Source organism: Ovis aries, chromosome 9 (assembly GCF_016772045.2).
Source record: "Ovis aries strain OAR_USU_Benz2616 breed Rambouillet chromosome 9, ARS-UI_Ramb_v3.0, whole genome shotgun sequence".
NCBI classification, from domain to species: domain Eukaryota; kingdom Metazoa; phylum Chordata; class Mammalia; order Artiodactyla; family Bovidae; genus Ovis; species Ovis aries.
The window spans coordinates 85,363,532-85,382,204 of NC_056062.1; the positions used below are offsets into that span (position 1 = coordinate 85,363,532).

Sequence of the window (18,673 nt, forward strand, 5' to 3'; positions counted from 1 at the left end):
AGAAGAGATAGGCAACATACCTGAGAAAGAATACAAAGTAATGATAGTAAAGATTATCCAGGATTTCAGAAAAGGAACAGAGGCACGGACCAAGATGTTACAAGAAATGTTTAGCAAAGAGCTAGAAGATTTAAGAACAAACAGCAATGAATAATATAGTAACTGGAATGAAAAATATGCTAGAAGGAATCAATTGCAGAATAATTAAGGCAGGAGAATAAATGAGATGGAAGACAGAATGGTGGAAATCACTGCTATGGAACAGAACAAAGAAAAAATAATGTTAAAAGAAATAAGAATGGTCTCAGAGACTCTGAGAGAACATTAAACATGCCAACAGTCACATCACAGGGGTACCAGAAGGAGAAGCGAGAGTAAGAGCTTGAGAAAATATCTGAAGAGATTATAGTTGAAAACTTTCATAGCAAGAGAAAGGAAGCACTCATTGAAGTCCAGCAAGCGTAGAGGGTCCAATACAACATTAACTTAAGGAGGAAAACATTGAGGCACAGATTAACCAACTGAAAAAAAAAGAAAGATAAAGAAAAAACATATTAAAGGCAACAAGGGAAAAACAACATACAAGGGAACCCCCATTAAGTTATTGTCTGATTTTTCAGCAGAAACTCTGCAGGCCATAAAAAAGTGGCAAGATATATTTAAAGTGATAAAAGGAAAAAACTTACAACCAAGAATAAATTATTCAGCAAAGCTATCATTCAGATTCAATGAAGAAGTCAAAAGTTTCACAGACAAGTAAAAGGTAAGAGGATTCAGCACCACCAAATCAGCATTATAACAAATCCTAAAGGAACTTCTCTAGGAACAGAAAGAGGCCACAACCAGAATCTAGAAAATTACAAACGGTGAGGCTCACCAGTACTGTCATAAAAGAAAGGTATGAAATCCTCCACATACAAATGTGGTATCAAACCAGCTATCATGAGAAGAGGAGAACAAAAATGCAGAATATTGGAAATGTATTTGAAATTTCTGAGATCAACAACTTAAAACAACCTTGTTTAGAATATAGTATTACTGCATCCCATCGTTACAGATATACTACTATATATCTACTACTATATAGCAGCATGTAGATAAACTACTATATCTCATAGGAACCACAAACCAAAAACCTATAATAGATACAACAAAAAAAAAAGGAACCTAAACACATTGCTAAAGATAGACATCAAACCACAAGAGAACAAAAGAGGAAAGGGAGAAAAAAGATCCTCAAAAACAAATCCAAAACAATGAACAAAATGGCAATAAGACATTCATATCAATAATTACCTTAAACGTAGATGGATTAAGTGCTCCAAAAGACAGACTGGCTGAACAGATTCAAGAACAAGACATGAATATATGCTGTCTACAAGAGTCTCAACTCAGAGCCAGGGGCACATACAGACTGAAAGTGAGGGGATGGAAAAAGACTTTCCATGCAAATGAAAATCAAAAGCAATACTCAGACAAAATAGACTATAAAATAAAGAATGTTAGAGACAAAGAAGGACACTACATAATGCTCAAAGGATGAATCCAAGAAGAAAATATAGCCAATTGCAAATCTATATGCACCCAACATAGGAGAACTTCAATATATAAGCCAAATGCTAACAGCCATAAAAAGAGAAATCAACAGTAATACAATAATAGTGGGGGCTTTAATGCTCCATTCTCGTCAATGGACAGATCATCCAGACAAAAAATCAAACAGGAAACACAGGCCTTAAATGACACACTACCACAGATGCACTCAATATCTATTTTTTTTAAAGGGTTTATTTTGTATTGAAACATAGACTCAGATGGTAAAGAATCTGCAATGCAGGAGACCCAGGTTTGATCCCTGGGTCGGGAAGATCCCCTGGAGAAGGAAATGGCAACCCACTCCAGTACTCTTGCCTGGAAAATCCCATGGACAGAGGAGCCTGGTGGGCTACAGTCCATTTGATCACAAAGAGTCGGACACGATTGTGCGACTAACTTTCACTTTCTTTCTTTCATAGCTGATTATTAGGAGAACCCAGTTCGATTCCTGAGTTGGGAAGATCTCCTGGAGAAGCGATAGGCTGCCCACTCCAGTAGTCATGGACTTCTCTGGTAGCTCAGACAGTAAAGACTCTGCCTGCAATGCTGGAGACATGGGTTCGATCCCTGGGTCAGGAAGATCCCCTGGAGGAAGGCATGGCAACCCAGTCCAGTATTCTTGCCTGGAGAATCCCCACAGACAGAGGAGCCTGGCGGGGTGCAGTCCATGGTGTTGCAGAGTCAGACATGACTGAGTGACTAAGCACAGCACAGCATAGCTGATTAGCAATGTTGTGACAGTTTTAGGTGGACAGCAAAGGGACTCAGCCACACATTTACATGTATCCATTCTCCCCCATACTCCCTTCCCACCCAACCTGCCTCGTAACATTGAGCAGAGTTCCCAGTGCTATACAGTAGGTCCTTGTTGGCTATCCATTTGACCCAGAGAGATGTTGTGGGGAGGGAGGTGGGAGGGGGGGTCATGTTTGGGAACGCATGTAAGAATTAAAGATTTTAAAATTAAAAAAAAAAGAAAACAAAAAAAAAACAAAAAACAAAAAACAAATAACTAAACCCAAAAAAAAAAAAAAAGAAATATAGCAATGTGTACATATGGATTCCAAACTCCCTAATTATCCCTTCTTCCCATCCTTCCCTCTGACAACCATAAGCTCATTCTCTAAGTCTGACAAGAGTCTGTTTCTGTTTTGCAAATAAGTTCATTTGTATCATTTCTCTTTATGTGTCTACTAAGTTGCTTCAGTCTTGTCAGACTCTTTGCGACCCTATGGACCCACCAGGCTCTTCTGTCCACCCTGTGGACTATAGCCCACCAGGCTCCTCTGTCCGTGGGATTCTCCAGGCAAGAACACTGGAGTGGGTTGTCATGCCCTCCTCCAGGGGATCTTCCTGACCCAGGGATTGAACCCAAGTCTCTCATGTCTCCTGCACTGGCGGGAGGATTCTTTACCACTAATGCCACCTGGGAAGCCTCTCATTTCTCTTTAAATTCTACATATAAGTGATGACAAATGATAGGTCTCCTTCTCTGCCTGATTTACTTCCCTCAGGATGACAATCTCTAGGTCTATCCATGTTGCTGCAAATGGCATTATTTCATTCTTTTTAGTGACTAAGTAGTAATATTCCATTGTATATGTGTTCCTTATCTATAGCGTTTTCAATGGACATTTAGGTTGCTTCCATGTCTTGGCTATTGTAAACAGTGTTGCAATGAACATTGGAGTGCAGGGATCATCTCAGATCATGTTTTTCTCTGGGTAGGTGCCCAAGCCTGGGATTGAAGGGTCATATGGTAGATTTATTTTTAGTGTTTTTAAGGAACTTCCGTACTGTTCTCCACAGTGGCTATACCAATTTACATTCCCACCAACAGTATAGGAGAGTACCCTTGTCTTCACATCCTCTCCAGCGTTTCTTGTTTGCAGACTTTTTGATGATGGCCATTTTCACCGGTGTGGCTACTGAAGTTTCGACTTGCATTTCTCTAATAATTAGCTATGCTGAGCATCTTTTCATGTACCTCTTGGCCATCTGTATGTCTTCTTTAGAGAAATGTCTTTTTAGCTCATCGGCTCAGTTTTTGCTTGGGTTGTTTCTTTTGATGATATTAAACCTCCTGAGCTGTTTGTAAATTTTGGAGACTAATCCCTTGTAGGTCACATCATTTGCAAACGATTTTTTTAATCTTAGGATTGTCTTTGTGTTTATTGTTTCCTTCCCCGTGCAAAGTCTTTTGAGTTAACTAGGTCCCATTTGTTTATTTTTGGTTTTATTTCTATTATTCTGGAAGAGACATCAAATAAGATACTCCTGTGATTCAAGTCAAAGGATTTAGCATAGTCAGTGAAACAGAAGCAGATTTTTAAAAAATTCTCCAGCCTTTCTACGATCCAGCAGATGTTGGCAATTTGATCTCTGCCCTCCTCTGCATTTTCTAAATCCAGCTTGAACATCTGGAGTTCTCAGTTTATGTACTGTTGAAGCCTAGCTAGAAGGATTTTGAACATTACTTTGCTAGCATGTGAAACAAGTGTGATTGTGTGGTAGTTTGAACATTCTTTGGGCATTTCCTTTCTTTGGGATTGGAATGAAAACTGACCTTTTCCAGTCCTGTGGCCACTGCTGAGTTTTCCAAATTTGCTGGCATATTGAATGCAACACTTTCACAGCATCATCTTTCAGGATTTGAAATAGTTCAGCTGGAATTTCATCACCTCCACTAGCTTTGTTTGTAGTGCTGCTTCCTAAGACCCACTTGGCTTCATACTCCAGGATGTCTGGCTCTAGGTGAGTGATCACACAATTGTGGTTATCCAGATTATTAGGATCATTTTTGTAAAGTTCTTCTGTGTATTGTTGCCACCTCTTCTTAATAGCTTCTACTTCCATTAGTCTGTACAGTTTCTGTCTTTTATTGTGCCCAGTTTTCCCCACAGTCAGTCCCTCCCAACAGGAAGATTACACAAACTTCTTATCCTCATCCATCAGAGGACAGACAAAATGAAAACCGCAATCACAGAAAACTAACCAAACTGATCAAATGGACCACAGTCTTTCCTAACTCAATGATTCTGTGAACCATGCCATGTCGGGCCACCCAAGACCGAGGGATCATGGTGGAGAATTCTGACAAAACATGGTCCACTGGTGAAGGGAATGGCAAGGCACTTCAGTATTCTTGCCTTGAGAATCCCATGAACAGCATGAAATGACAAAAAGATATGATACTGAGAGATGCACCCCCCCAGGTCAGTAGGTGTCCAATAGGCTGCTTGAGCCACAGTGGAAATTATGTCCAGTTGTGGGTGTGTCTGGTGTTGAAAGTAAAGTCCGATGATGTGAAGAACAATATTTCATAGGAGCCTGGAATGTTAGGTCCATAAACAAGGTAAATTGGAAGTGGTCAAACAGGAGGTGACAAGAGTGAACATTGACATTTGAGGAATCGGTGAAATAAAATGGAGGGGAATGGGAGAATTTAATTCAGATCACCATTATATCTACTACTGTGGGCAAGAATTCCTTAGAAGAAATAAAGTAGCTCTCATAGTCAACAAAAGAGTCCAAAATGCAGTACCTGGGTGTAATCTCAAAAATGACAGAATGATCTTGGTTCATTTCCAAGGCAAACCATTCAATATCACAGTAATCCAAGTCTATGACCCAACCAGAAATGCTGAAGAAGCTGAAGTTGAATGGTTCTATGATGACCTACAAGACCTTTTAGAACTAACACCAAAAAAAAAAAAAAAACCCTGTCCTTTTTAACGTAAGGAACTGAAATGCAAAAGAGGAAGTCAAGAGATACCTGGAGTAATAGGCAAGTTTGGCCTTGGAATACAAAATGAAGCAGGACAAAGGCTAACACAGTTTTGCCAAGAGAATGCGCTGGCCATGGCAAACACCCTCTTCTAAAAACACAAGAGAAGATTCTACACGTGGACATCACCAGATGGTAAATACCAAAATCAGACCAATTATATATGTTTTGCAGCTGGAGATGGAGAAGCTCTATACAGTCAGCAAAAATAAGAGCCAGCAAAAATAAGACTAGGAGCTGACCATGGCTCAGTTCATGAACATCTTATTACAAAATTCAGACCTAAACTGAAGAAAGTAGGGAAAACCATTAGGCCATTCAAGTATGGCCTAAATCAATTTGCTTATGACTATACACTGGAGGTGACAAATAGATTCAAAGGATTATATATGATACAGTGCCTGAAGAATTATGGACTGAGGTTTGTAACATTGTACAGGAGGTGGTGATCAAAACCAACCCCCCAAAAAAGAAATGCAAAATGGCAAAATGGTTATCTGAGGAGGCCTTACAAATAGCCGAGAAAAGAAGAGAAGTGAAAAGCAAAGGAGAAAAGGAAAACACCCATTTGAATGCAGAGTTCCAAAGAATAGCAAGAAGAGATAAGAAAGCTTTCCTAAATGAAGAATGTGGGAGACCAGGGTTCGATCCCTTGGTTGGGAAGATCCCCTGGAGGAGGGCACTCCAGTACTCTTGCCTGGAGAATCTTGTGGACAGAGGAGCCTGGAGGGCTACAGTCCATGGGGTCGCAGAGAGTCAGACACGACTGAGCACTCACACACACGTGTACTATCTCTACAAACACTTTTCTCAATATTTATCAGGTTTCTTTAATCTGTGCCTTGCCATCTTTTTTTTGGGGGTGGGTGGGGCAGGAATCATCAGTCATTATGCTTCAAATATTGCTTTGCTTCCGTTCTCTCTCTTCCCTTTCTGGGACTCAATTGCATGCATATTAGAACTCTTAATTTATCCCATTTCTGTATTATCTCTCTTTTTTCTCTACAGCTTTAGTCTTGACATTTTTTTCTGTCCCATCTTCCAAATAACAAGTGCTCTCTTCACTGAGTTTAACCTGCTGTTAAATCTACTGTGTCGGTAATTATATTATTGCCTGTTGGCTCCAAGCCCACTCTTCTGTACTCTGCTTCTGTATCCTGAACCAAGATGCTACAAACCACATTTCTGCTTTGTCAGCTGGTTCTACGCTAGCATTTAACAGGAGGAAATGCTAGAGGGAGTGTGCAAGATTGGAGGAGGAGGAAGGAACTTGTTTCTTACTCTTACTGTCCTGTGGGTTTCATATGAGATTTCTTTCTCTTAGCACATCATTTGAGCATTACCTCCAGCCATACTTCTTGAAATGCCTTCCTGTAGCAATAGCTGAATCCAGTTTGCTCATCTCTTGTTCTGAGAGGACAGAATCTCCGAGATTAAATCACAGTCTCAAGAACACCAACACCGGATGGCCAGTGCCTCCTCAGAGGCCCAAGTTTCAGCTTCATGGGGCTCTTCCTTAAGGTTCCTAAGTTTTAGAAATGTCAATGTCTTCCCTTGGTTTCCCTGTTTCTGCTGTAGGTGTGGTAATGACTAACTGAAGTTTCTACCCTGTGATATTTTAGAGATCTTATCCTATTCTTTCAGTTACTTAATAAATTTATGTCTAGTTAACTATTCTCTATATTAAGCTCTTCTGATCAAATTACTGGTTGTTGGTTTCTCTCCTGGGTCCAGCTACTTTCATTTATTGCATTCTTATTTTCAGTTGTATTTCTCAATTCTAAAATTAACATGTGGGTTTTTTTATTTTTTTTTAAACTGAGTTTTTATTTTCTGCTGAAAATCTTCGTTTTGTCATCTAAATGTTGAGGATAAAATCATACATCTTAAGAATTAGGGTCTGTTACTTCTAATATCTCAATATCTAAATCACCTGTGAGTCTATTTCTGCTATTTTATTTGTATGCTTTTTTTTTTTTTTGCTTGTTTGTGTTTGATCATTAGGTCTTGTCTCTTGGTATCCCTTGTAATTTAATGATGAACGTTACATATGAATATTTGTAGAGGCAAATTGAATCTTTGGCTGTATTAGTGTCCTCCAGAATATTTATGCTACTTGTGTCAATCAGATCAAGAAGATCATCTCAATCAAATCAGGAATTATGTTGGCTTAAAAACAATTTTCAATCTACTTAGGCCCCAACATGTTTTAGTTTGTCTTTATTTCTAGGGTATAACCCTCAGTTCAGTTCAGTTGCTCAGTCGTGTCCAACTCTTTGCGACCCCACGAATTACAGCACGCTAGGCCTCCCTGTCCATCACCAACTCCTGGAGTTCACCCAAACTCATGTCCATCAAGTCTGTGATGCCATCCAGCCATCTCATCCTCTGTTGTGCCCTTCTTCTCCTGCCCCCAATCCCTCCCAGCAACAGAGTCTTTTCCAATGAGTCAACTCTTCGCATGAGGTGGCCAAAGGACCGGAGTTTCCACTTCAGCATCAGTCTTTCCAAAGAACACCCGGGACTGATCTCCTTCAGAATGGACTGGTTGGATCTCCTTGCAGTCCAAGGGACTCTCAAGAGTCTTCTCCAACACCACAGTTCAAAAGCATCAATTATTTGGTGGTCAGCTTTCTTCACAGTCCAACTCTTACATCCATACATGACCACTGGAAAAACCATCAGGGTTTCAAATAAAAAATAGGGTATTTACATTGGTGACCTGCTTTCTTAATACATTCTGAACTCCAGTTTTTATGCTTCAGCCTTATAAGAGTCCAAAACTTTTTTTCATCTTCTCAGTTCATACCTGAGAATCAGCATATTCCCTGAGGGATTGAAGGGACCCTCTGTCTGTTTCTTCCCTCTGAGATGTCAAGTTGTCACTGCTTTGTTAGTGCTTTTATATCTTCATGCATATTTTTGAAAAAATATATACATTTTATTTAGTTTTAGGAGCATTCTTATGCTATTTAGCAATTGTGTGTGAGTGTTTTTTTTTTTTTAACCTGTTCAAAAGATCTCCATTATACTAAGTAGGTCAGATATTCCCTCTTTGAACAAAGAGTAAATAAACCATTGCAGTATTATTTTACTAAAAGAAAAATGGCATTTTTCTTTTGTACCTTATTCTGATAGAATCATGACTCAAGGAAAGGAAAGCCTTCTTTGATCTTCTTACCCTCCTAATCGCAACTGTATCACTCAAAATGAATCCTCAAGGTATTTTTACTTCTTTTTTTTTCTCTTATTTAAGGAGAAGAATGTCCTAAATTGTTCATTAGGCAAGAATTTTACAAACACTGCTTGTATTAGCAGTAGTGGTGAAGTTGAGAGGACTGCAACTTCTCCAAGCTGCACGGCGAGAACCACCAGTCATGTGGTGGAATTTGCGGCCCCTGCCTAGGCCATGACTCTTTCTGCCTGCAGACGTCAGCCTCCACACGCCCCCGTGTTTGTGGTCTGGTTTGGTGATCCACTGGATGCCAAGGTTTCTTCTGATAGCTTTATGGAATGGATCAATGATGATGACCTCAACGAATTTTTATGTAGAATCTTTACCAATCCAGGAGGAATCCAGGACCCTCAGGGCCCCTCAGTGGTGTCCAGCATGCTCCTCACAACCAACTGAAGGCTTCAAGCAAATTTGAGCCCATTGATACCATGGTGGACAGGCTTGCATGGGTAGCACCCCTAGGACCTGGGTGTTTGGGGACACTGCGGTGCACACCAATGGATGTATGATATAACTTTGCTTGGACATTACTTTGCCAACAAAGGTCCATCTTGTCAAGGCTATGGTTTTCCAGTAGTCATGTATGGATGTGAGAGTTGGACTGTAAAGAAAGCTGAGCACCGAAGAATTGATGCTTTTGAACTTCAGTGTTGGAGAAGACTCTTGAGAGTCCCTTGGACTGCAAGGAGATCCAACCAGTCCATCCTAAAGGAGATCAATTCTGAGTGTTCATTGGAAGGACTGATGCTGAAGCTGAAACTCCAATACTGTGGCCACCTGATGCGAAGAGCTGACTCATTTGAAAAGACCCTGATGCTGGGAAAGATTGAAGGTGGGAGGAGAAGGGGACGACAGAGGATGAGATGGTTGGATGGCATCACCAACTCAATGGACATGAGTTTGAGTGAATTCCAGGAGTTGGTGATGGACAGGGAGGCCTGGTGTGCTACAGTCCTTGGGTAGCAAAGAGTCGGACATAACTGAGCGACTGAACTGAACTGAACTGAACTGGATGTGTACCTCAGCCTGCGGGCCTTGGCGGGCGGGTTGGGGCGGGGGTCCTGGGCAGTGCTGAGAGCTGGTGGTACCGCCAGCAGCACACCCTGAGCAGAAAGCACCTCACCTCCGACTGCTTCTTCTCTGCTGGCTCCTGGCTGTGCTCATACGCACCCATCTCAGCTCACCAGACTGCTGCATCCAGACAGAAAGGCGGTATCTTTACTTCTAAACAGTTTTGGGGAAACTGTGATGCCATTTGTTGGAAGGACATATTTTTTTTCTTGCCACCACTGTAGATTCAATGATAATTACATTTACTCTTTTTAAATTTTAATTTCTTGAGGTTTTAAAATAACATTTTATGAGGACGGCCTTCTATTTCTACTGCTGTATACTTTACCATGTGGTCACCACCCAACGTTTAGTTCCCATTCCTCTCCATACAGTTGATCCCCTTTACCATTTTGTCTTCCCCGCCCCCTGACCCCGCCACCCCCGCCCCGGCCTTTCCCCTCTGATAAGCACTAGTCTGTTCTTGGTATCTAGGTGTTTGTTTATATTATTTTTATTTTATTAGTTTTTTTTTTTTTTTTGTACAGATGAGTGAGATCATATGGTATTTGCTTTTCTCCTTCTGATTTATTTCACTTTGCATGATACCTTCCAGGTTTATCCACATTCCTGTAAATGGCAAAATTTTATTCTTTATGGCTAAGTAGTACTCCATTGTGTATGTGAATATATATATATATATATAGATGTATATATACACTTACACCACATCATTTTATCCATTCATCTGTTGATGACCACTTTAGTTCAGTTCAGTCGCTCAGTCGTGTCCGACTCTTTGTGACCCCATGAATCGCAGCACACCAGGCCTCCCTGTCCATCACCAACTCCCGGAGTTCACTCAGACTCACGTCCATCGAGTCAGTGGTGCCATCCAGCCATCTCATCCTCTGTCGTCCCCTTCTCCTCCTGCCCCCAATCCCTCCCAGCATCAGAGTCTTTTCCAATGAGTCAATTCTTCACATGAGGTGGCCAAAGTACTGGAGTTTCAGCTTCAGCATCATTCCTTCCAAAGAAATCCCAGGGCTGTTATCCTTCAGAATGGACTGGTTGGATCTCCTTGCAGTCCAAGGGACTCTCAAGAGTCTTCAACACCGCAGTTCAAAAAGCATCCCACCTAAACTGTTTCAATTTCTTGGCTGTTGTAAATATTGCTGAATGAACATGGGAGTCCAGTGAACATGGGCTGCAGATTAGGATTCACATTCTTTAGATAAATACCCCAGAGTAGAAAAGTTCAATCATATGGTAGTTCTAGTCTTAATTTTTTGAGAAATCTCTGTACTGTCTTCCACAGCAGCTGTACCAATTTACAGGCCCGCTAACGTAGTATGAGGCTTCCCTTTTATCTACATCCTTGCCAACACTAGTTATTTATTAACTTTTTTGATAACAACCATTCTAACAGTATGAGGTGATATCTAATGGTGGTTTTGATTTGCATTTCCATAATAATTGGTGATGCTGAGCATCTTTACAGGTGCCATATGTACATCTTTGGAAAACTGTCACCTCCTTTGCCCATTTTTAAATTAGGTTTGTTTTAGTTGTTGAGTTGTATAAGTTTGTTATATATTTTGGATATTAACCCCCAACAGATATGATATGTGCAATTATACTCTCCCGTTTGGTAGGGTGTCTTCTCACTTTGTTGATGGCTTCCTTTGCTGCACAGTTTTTTTTAGTTTGATGTAACCACATTTGTTTATTTTCGGTTTTGTTTCTCTTGCCTGAGGAGACTTATCTAGAGCATACTGACTATGTTTTCTTCTAAGAGTTATATTATTTCAGTTCTAAACTCGTCTTTAATCCATTTTGTTATCACATTTACTCTTTTTATGAAGTTTTTATTGGAATATAGTTGATTTACAATGTTGTGTCATTTTCTGCTGGACAGCAAAGTGAATCAGTTATACAGATATCCATTTTTAGAATCTTTCCCCGTGAGGTCATTACTATAGAAGTAGAGTTCTCCATGCTGTACAATAGGTCCTTATTAGCTATCTATTTAATATATGGCAGTGTAAATATGTCAATCCCAAGCCTCTAATTTATCCATCCTTCCACTTCCTTCCCCCTCACGACCATAATATTTACTCTTGATTCTAGCTTTGAGACTAAAGCATTTCTTACAGGAAAGAACTGTAAGAAGTTATTTGCACAATTGAGAAGTGACGATTCTCAGTCTTTATTTGCAATTCATCAATTACTTAATCAGATTTTCCCTGATTTGCCTAAAGATTAGAAGATGTGTCTCATTATCTTGTTAGAAACTTATACCTCACCCCTGGAAGTCCTGAACTAATAGGTCTGAACTGTGGTCTAGTGATCCTTCTGACCAGACAAATTTGGGAGACAGTTATCTGGTTATGATTACATCACAGAAGAGCCAAGCCAATTAACAATTAAAACAGCCTTCTAAATCACTAAATATAGTAGAAAATGATACTAACCTTACATATTATTTTAATAGTAGAAAAAAATTTGAACTTGAATAAAACTGTGCTGCACTTAAATATCCAATTGAAGAATTAAGGCAATTCTTTTTATAATTTAAGCCATCCCCTCTCCCTGTCCACCCCCTCCAACTCATTAACTTATAAATATATTCTTAAACTATTTGTTTAGGAAGATGGAAAAGGTAATAGTAAGCTGACTAGTGACTAATGATGAGAAGAACTTCTTTAAATAATTTAATTGAATATTTTCATGTCATCTATGTGCACATGGGATTTTGGACCTCTCTGAAAATATGTACATTTCAGATATTTGTAATCAGTATTTTTGCATGTTAAATTCAGACAGGTTTGCATGTATTTCTAAGGTTGTATGGAAGAGCTAATATAGCTATACCAACTTTTAGCTATACTAATAACTAATCAATTATATCTATTTTAAGATGTTAGTTTATGACAAAGTCTGCTATAGTATTGACAGACATGCTCCCCGCAAAATTTAGAAATGTTAACTTGCAGAATCCACCTATTTCAGACATTTTTACTAATACACAAAATAAAAGGCAAATTCAACTGAGGTAGTTTCTCCACCAATTTATTAATGTACTAATCAGTTTGAAATACTACTTAACTATCTGGGTAACATTGGTTTACTTCAAATATTGTCAGAAAGAAGTTAGAGAGTCCTTTTCCTTTATTCAAGTTCCTACAAACAAATTGCAAGTATGTCTAATAACTTGGATATGGCTAGAAAAATCATATTTTATTTTATTTCCCTTAGAAAAATTATACTGGTTTTTCAGCATATATGTATATATACGTGCATATTTTTATATGTATATGTATATGTAAAGTATGGATTTCCCTGGTGGCTCAGATGGTAAGAATCTGCCTGCAATGTAGGACACTTGAGCTCAGTTCCTGAGTTGGGAAGATCCCCTGGAGAAGGGAACCGCTACTCACTCCAGTAGTCTTGCCTGGAGAATTCCATGGACAGAGGAGCCTAGCGGACTACAGTCCATGGGGTTGCAAAAAGTAGGACATGACTGAGCAACTAACAGTTCACTTTCATATATAATGTATAGACGTTTTAAAATGTGAAAGAGTTAATTTAGATAATTTGAAATGACTGTGTTAATATGAGCTTGAGATTTGTTTTCAAAAACAAATTTAGGTCAATAGAAAAACTTAGGACATTGTGACCAAATGGTCAAAGGAGTGAGAAACATCAGGCTAGGATATCCTTTTACTATTATTGGAGCCATGCAGCCTTAGGATATAGGATATAGGCGGTATCGACAAAGATGCAGGGACTGGTCAACTTTAAGTTATTTAAAGTTAGATGGTGTGGACTTTTACTAACTTTAGTGGTCAAGTAAATGAAATACTAGGTCAAGCAATCTAGCCAGTGTGGGGCAGGGCTCAGGTTTTTTTTTGAAGAGATAAAAGAAGCTGATGGCATAAAAGGGTTGGAGGTCACATGAGCCACTTCTTTTAAGTAACAGAGTTCAATTTAAGTTATTTGGCTCTTTCTTCCCATCGGAATGTAAACTCCTCTAGTGAATGGACTTTTTTTTCATTATTATATCTCCAACACATAGAGCAGTGCGCCTGGCCGTTACACAATAAAATGTTGTTTAATGTATGAGAATAACTACTGGAGTCACTGGAAAAAGGAACTGTCACTTTTCAGGTTTTTAAAGCAACTTGAGAAAGCTAAAAATGAAGAAATAATTCTTTAGCATTACCTTGCCTTTGAAATTACAGAATATCATTTTTATTTTGAGTAGCATTTATTCCAGTCACTACCCTTTCTTTTCTAATAGGACTCCAGTTCTAAAAGGTATATGGTAGAGGTGGTAATTATGTTCTTTTGTATTCTAGTCATTAATTAAACAAGTTAAACAGAATTACTGAAAACCTTATAATGTTCGGGCACGCTGCTAGATGCTCTAGATTTGGAAGTAAAGGATATTTGCTTGTCCTCAAGAGGTTTTCCAGTCGTGCAGAGGAAGCTGCTAGAAAACAAAAGCTTAGAACATGATGCAAGGAGATGTGTGCCCAGAGTGTGAGGAGAATCCGTAAGTAAGGCATGCGATGCAAAAGAGGAGGGTCAGCAAAGATTTGCTAGAACAGATGTTACTTTAACTCAACACTGACTGATAAACATAACGAAAATATTAGCAATCATCACTCATTGAGTGCTCATTATGTGCCAGGCAATTTACAACCCTGATGTCATTATCTCCTTTCAAGAACGTTCATGTGGTGGATATTATTATTATTATACTACAGATGAGGAAAGCGTGTTCAGAAATACTGAATTGGTAACTCGCCCAAGATTACACCGGCAGTTAAGTGGCAGAACAGAAAGCTGGGGCAAGATGCTGAGGCCAGCACAAAGGAAACACTGATTAATACAAGGAGGCCACAGAGCACGACAAGGCCGGCAATAATGGAAATCAATTACGTATTCTTCGGAAGATGAGGGAAGTTGTTTCATCTAATGCTGGAGGTGAAGAACAGAGTCAGATCATGATGGACGAGGATGTTCCAAGAATTTTGAAGTTTCTATTGGTTTTATCCTGATATTCCAAAGAACTGTTGATTACCTAGGCCTGCACAGGAATTGGTGGGAAAGTGTGAGATATTAAATGTTTCTTACTTTAGTAATCTCTCACTCTTCAGACTAGTGATTGATTGATTGATTTTGAAAAGCACTTGTTAACATTTAATGAATCTCCCACCATGTGGCTTCAGGCTCCCAGAACTCAAACCCCGATTGCACTGCTAATCTCCTCAGCTCTTCTGCTGGAAGATTTGGCCTTCAGGATGACAGGCTGCTCTGGGAGCTTCCTCTTCCCCAGAACTTTAAAACCGATGGCACCACATCAATGATACGAGCAGCTAGTCTTGTTCTTTGCAGCTTTCACCCGTGTCTGCTCGCTGATCAAGGTCCACAATTGATTAAACTTGACAGTTGGGCAGAAGCTCTGGTTTCTCTTTAAGTGGTAATACCTCATACCATCTTCCCCAAAGTATCTTGTGCAATATTTGTTGAAGTCGATCCTGTGGCAATGCATGTCACCAACATTACCTTCCTTCTGGGGGTTTCCAGTGTTTGCTGATGTGACCGTGGTCCTGGCTAAAGTGGCCCTTAACAGACTGGAGAATTTAAACATGCGTTTTATCTGTGGGTTTGTGGGAAAGACTAAGAAGGAAGGAGAGAGAAGGTTTAAAAGGGTTTGAAACGCAGCATTTCTACAGAGCTTGTCCCCTGTTAGGTTTTTTGAGATTTAAGGGATGGTCCAGGAACTACTAATTAACTTCCTCCTACCATATATCAGAAGAAGATATATGGATAAGACTCATGAGAGTCCCTTGGACTTCAAGGAGATTCAACCAGTCCATCCTAAAGGAGATCTGTCCTGGGTGTTCGTTGGAAGGACTGATATTGAGGCTGAAACTCCAATACTTTGGCCACCTGATGTGAACAGCTGACTCATATGAAAAGACCCTGATGCTGGGAGGGATTGGGGGAAGGAGGAGAAGGGGACTACAGAGGATGAAGTGCTTGGATGGCATCACTGACTCAATGGACATGGGTTTGGGTGGACTCCAGGAGTTGGTGATGGACAGGGAGGCCTGGCGTGCTGCAGTTCATGGGGGCGCAATGAATCAGACATGACTGAGTGACTGAACCGAACCATATATCAGAGATGGACTTGGGTTTTATGTCATCACAGTGATTCTCACAATCATTCTGTGGAGTAGGAATATTGCCTCCATTCTATGGATGAAGAAACAGCATATTAGCTAAGTATCTTGTCAAAGGTCACATGACTGTCAACAGCAAAGTCAGATTTGAACCCTATTTCAAGATTCAAGCTCTAGCTTAAGCTGCTTTCATCTCTTGAGACTGATTTTCAACCCTTTAGGTCAAGACTTCACAAAGGATCAGTGGGATCAATTTAGCGGTTCTGAAACAACAGTTGAAAAAAATACGATTCAGAGACTAGAATAAAATAAAACAGAGACTATCAGAGTCCACCACATGTAGTAAGGGTCAAGATCAGTTGAAATTCGTGTTTCAGTTAGACATACATACATATAAACAGAAGTATTTGTGTGTCCTGAGTTATAAAGGGAAATGTACTTCTTACTATTGGCTGAGGTTTAAAAAGCTTGAAAAGCTCCTCTAGTGAAATAAAGGTCAAATTACAGCTGCTACTTTAATGCATTTATTACTTACTCCTATAAAGGTGAAAGTTTGTAGGTAATCGACAGGCCAGCACACTTCACAGCAAGGGTAGGATAATAAGGAGAAACAGAAAGCTTCATGAAGGCTGAGAAGGATAGCAGACTAGTCTTCTTCATTCCAGTCCATGACAGGCTACAAGACTTCTTTATTTAATGCCCCACCTGCCATATCAAGGAAAGATAGGCTGTAATTACTATTTCAAAGAAAAGGTATATATGAACCATGTATTGACACACAAAAATTGAGGGAGTTCCCCACCTCTGCCTTCCCACCTGCATCTGGGTTTTGAACCTGTAATGAAAGAGAAAGAACATTTAAATTGCAGAATATGGTAATATTTGTATCTATTGAACACATGCTTCTGAAGATTTGTTATCTATACTGTATATAATTATAAGTAAAATCCAACTAAACTCCATGCTGTGGTTTAAGGTACAGTTTGTTTTTCTTTGGAATACAATTCTGTGAACAAACATTTTTATAACATGTGGATTAGTAGTAACAGTAAATGGTTAAAAAAACGTTATATAAAAGCAGCAACTTAAGTCAGTATGTTGAAGGAATAAGAAAACCAAAATAGTACTGTGGCTCCTTTTAGTTCAGTTCAGTGCAGCACAGGCCAGCTTGTGCAGCACACCAGGCCTCCTTGTCCATCACTAATTCCCAGAGTTTACTCAAACTCATGTCCACTGAGTCGGTGATGCCATCCAAGATCTCATCCTCTGTCGTCCCCTTCTCCTCCTACCTTCAATCTTTCCCAGCATCAGGGTCTTTTCAAATGAGTCAGTTATTCACATCAGGTGGCCAAAGTATTGAAGTTTCAGCTTCAGCATCAGTCCTTCCAACGAATATTCAGGACTGATTTCCTTTAGGAAGGACTGGTTGGATCTCTGTGCAGTCCAAGGGACTCTCAAGAGTCTCCTCCAGCCCCACAGTTCAAAAGCGTCACTTCTTTGGCACTCAGCTTTCTTTATAGTCCAACTCTCATATCCATACATAACTACTGGAAGAACCAAAACTTTGACTAGATGGACCTTTGTCAGCAAAGTAATTTCTCTGCTTTTTAATATGCTGTCTAGGTTGGGCAAAGCTTTCTTCCAAGTAGCAAGCGTCTTTTAATTTCATGGCTGCAGTCACCATCTTCTTGTGATTCTGGAGCCCAAAAGAGCAAAGTCTGACACTGTTTCTACTGTTTCCCTGTCTATTTGCCATGAAGTGATGGGAATGGATATCATAATCTTAGTTTTCTGAATGTTGAGCTTTAAGCCAACTTTTTAACTCTCCTTTCATCAAGAGGCTCTTTAGTTCCTCTTCACTTTCTGCCATAAGGGTGGTGTCATCTGCATATCTGAGGTTATTGATATTTCTCCCGGCAATCTTGATTCCAGCTTGTGTTTCTTCCAGTCCAGCGTTTCTCATGATGTACTCTGCATAGAAGTTAAAGAAGCAGGGTGACAATATACAGCCTTGACGCACTCCTTTTCCTATTTGGAACCAGTATGTTGTTCCATGTCCAGTTCTAACTGTTGCTTCCTGACCTGCATATAGGTTTCTCAAGAGGCCGGTCAGGTGGTCTGGTATTCCCATCTCTCTCGGAATTTTCCACAGTTTCTTGTGATCCACACAGTCAAAGGCTTTGGCATAGTCAATAAAGCAGAAATAGATGTTTTTCTGGAACTCTCACTTTTCTGATGATCTAGTGGATATTGGCAATGTTATCTCTGGATCCTCTGCCTTTTCGAAATCCACCTTGAATATCTGGAAGTTCACGGTTCATGTACTGTTGAAGCCTGGCTTGGAGAATTTTGAGCATTACTTTGGTAGCATGTGAGATGAGTGCAATTGTGCGGTAGTTTGAGCGTTCTTTGGCATTGTCTTTCTTTGGGATTGGAATGAAAACTGACTTTTCTAGTCCTGTGGCCACTGCTGAGTTTTCCAAATTTTCTGTCATATTGAGTGTGGCACTTTCACAGCATCATCTTTTAGAATTTGAAATAACTGAACTGGAATTCCATCACCTTCACTAGCTTTGTTTGTAGTGATGCTTCCTAAGGCCCACTTGACTGCACATTTTGGGATGTCTGGCTCTAGGTGAGGGGAATCCTAAAATGTGAGAATATATATATTTCTCTGTCAGTTCAGTTCAGTTCAGTCACTCAGTCGTGTCCGACTCTTTGCAACCCCATGAATTGCAGCACACCAGGCCTCCCTGTCCATCACCAACTCCCGCAGTTCACTCAGACTCGTGTCCATCGAGTCAGTGCTGC

The 18,673-nt window shown here is 39.9% G+C and overlaps 1 pseudogene; it reads right to left on the reverse strand.

The window, feature by feature from the left end:
• Window positions 1-8,663: 8,663 nt before the first annotated feature.
• On the reverse strand, window positions 8,664-9,792 carry LOC114116432 (large ribosomal subunit protein eL15-like; annotated as a pseudogene).
• Between the last annotated feature and the right edge of the window lie 8,881 nt (window positions 9,793-18,673).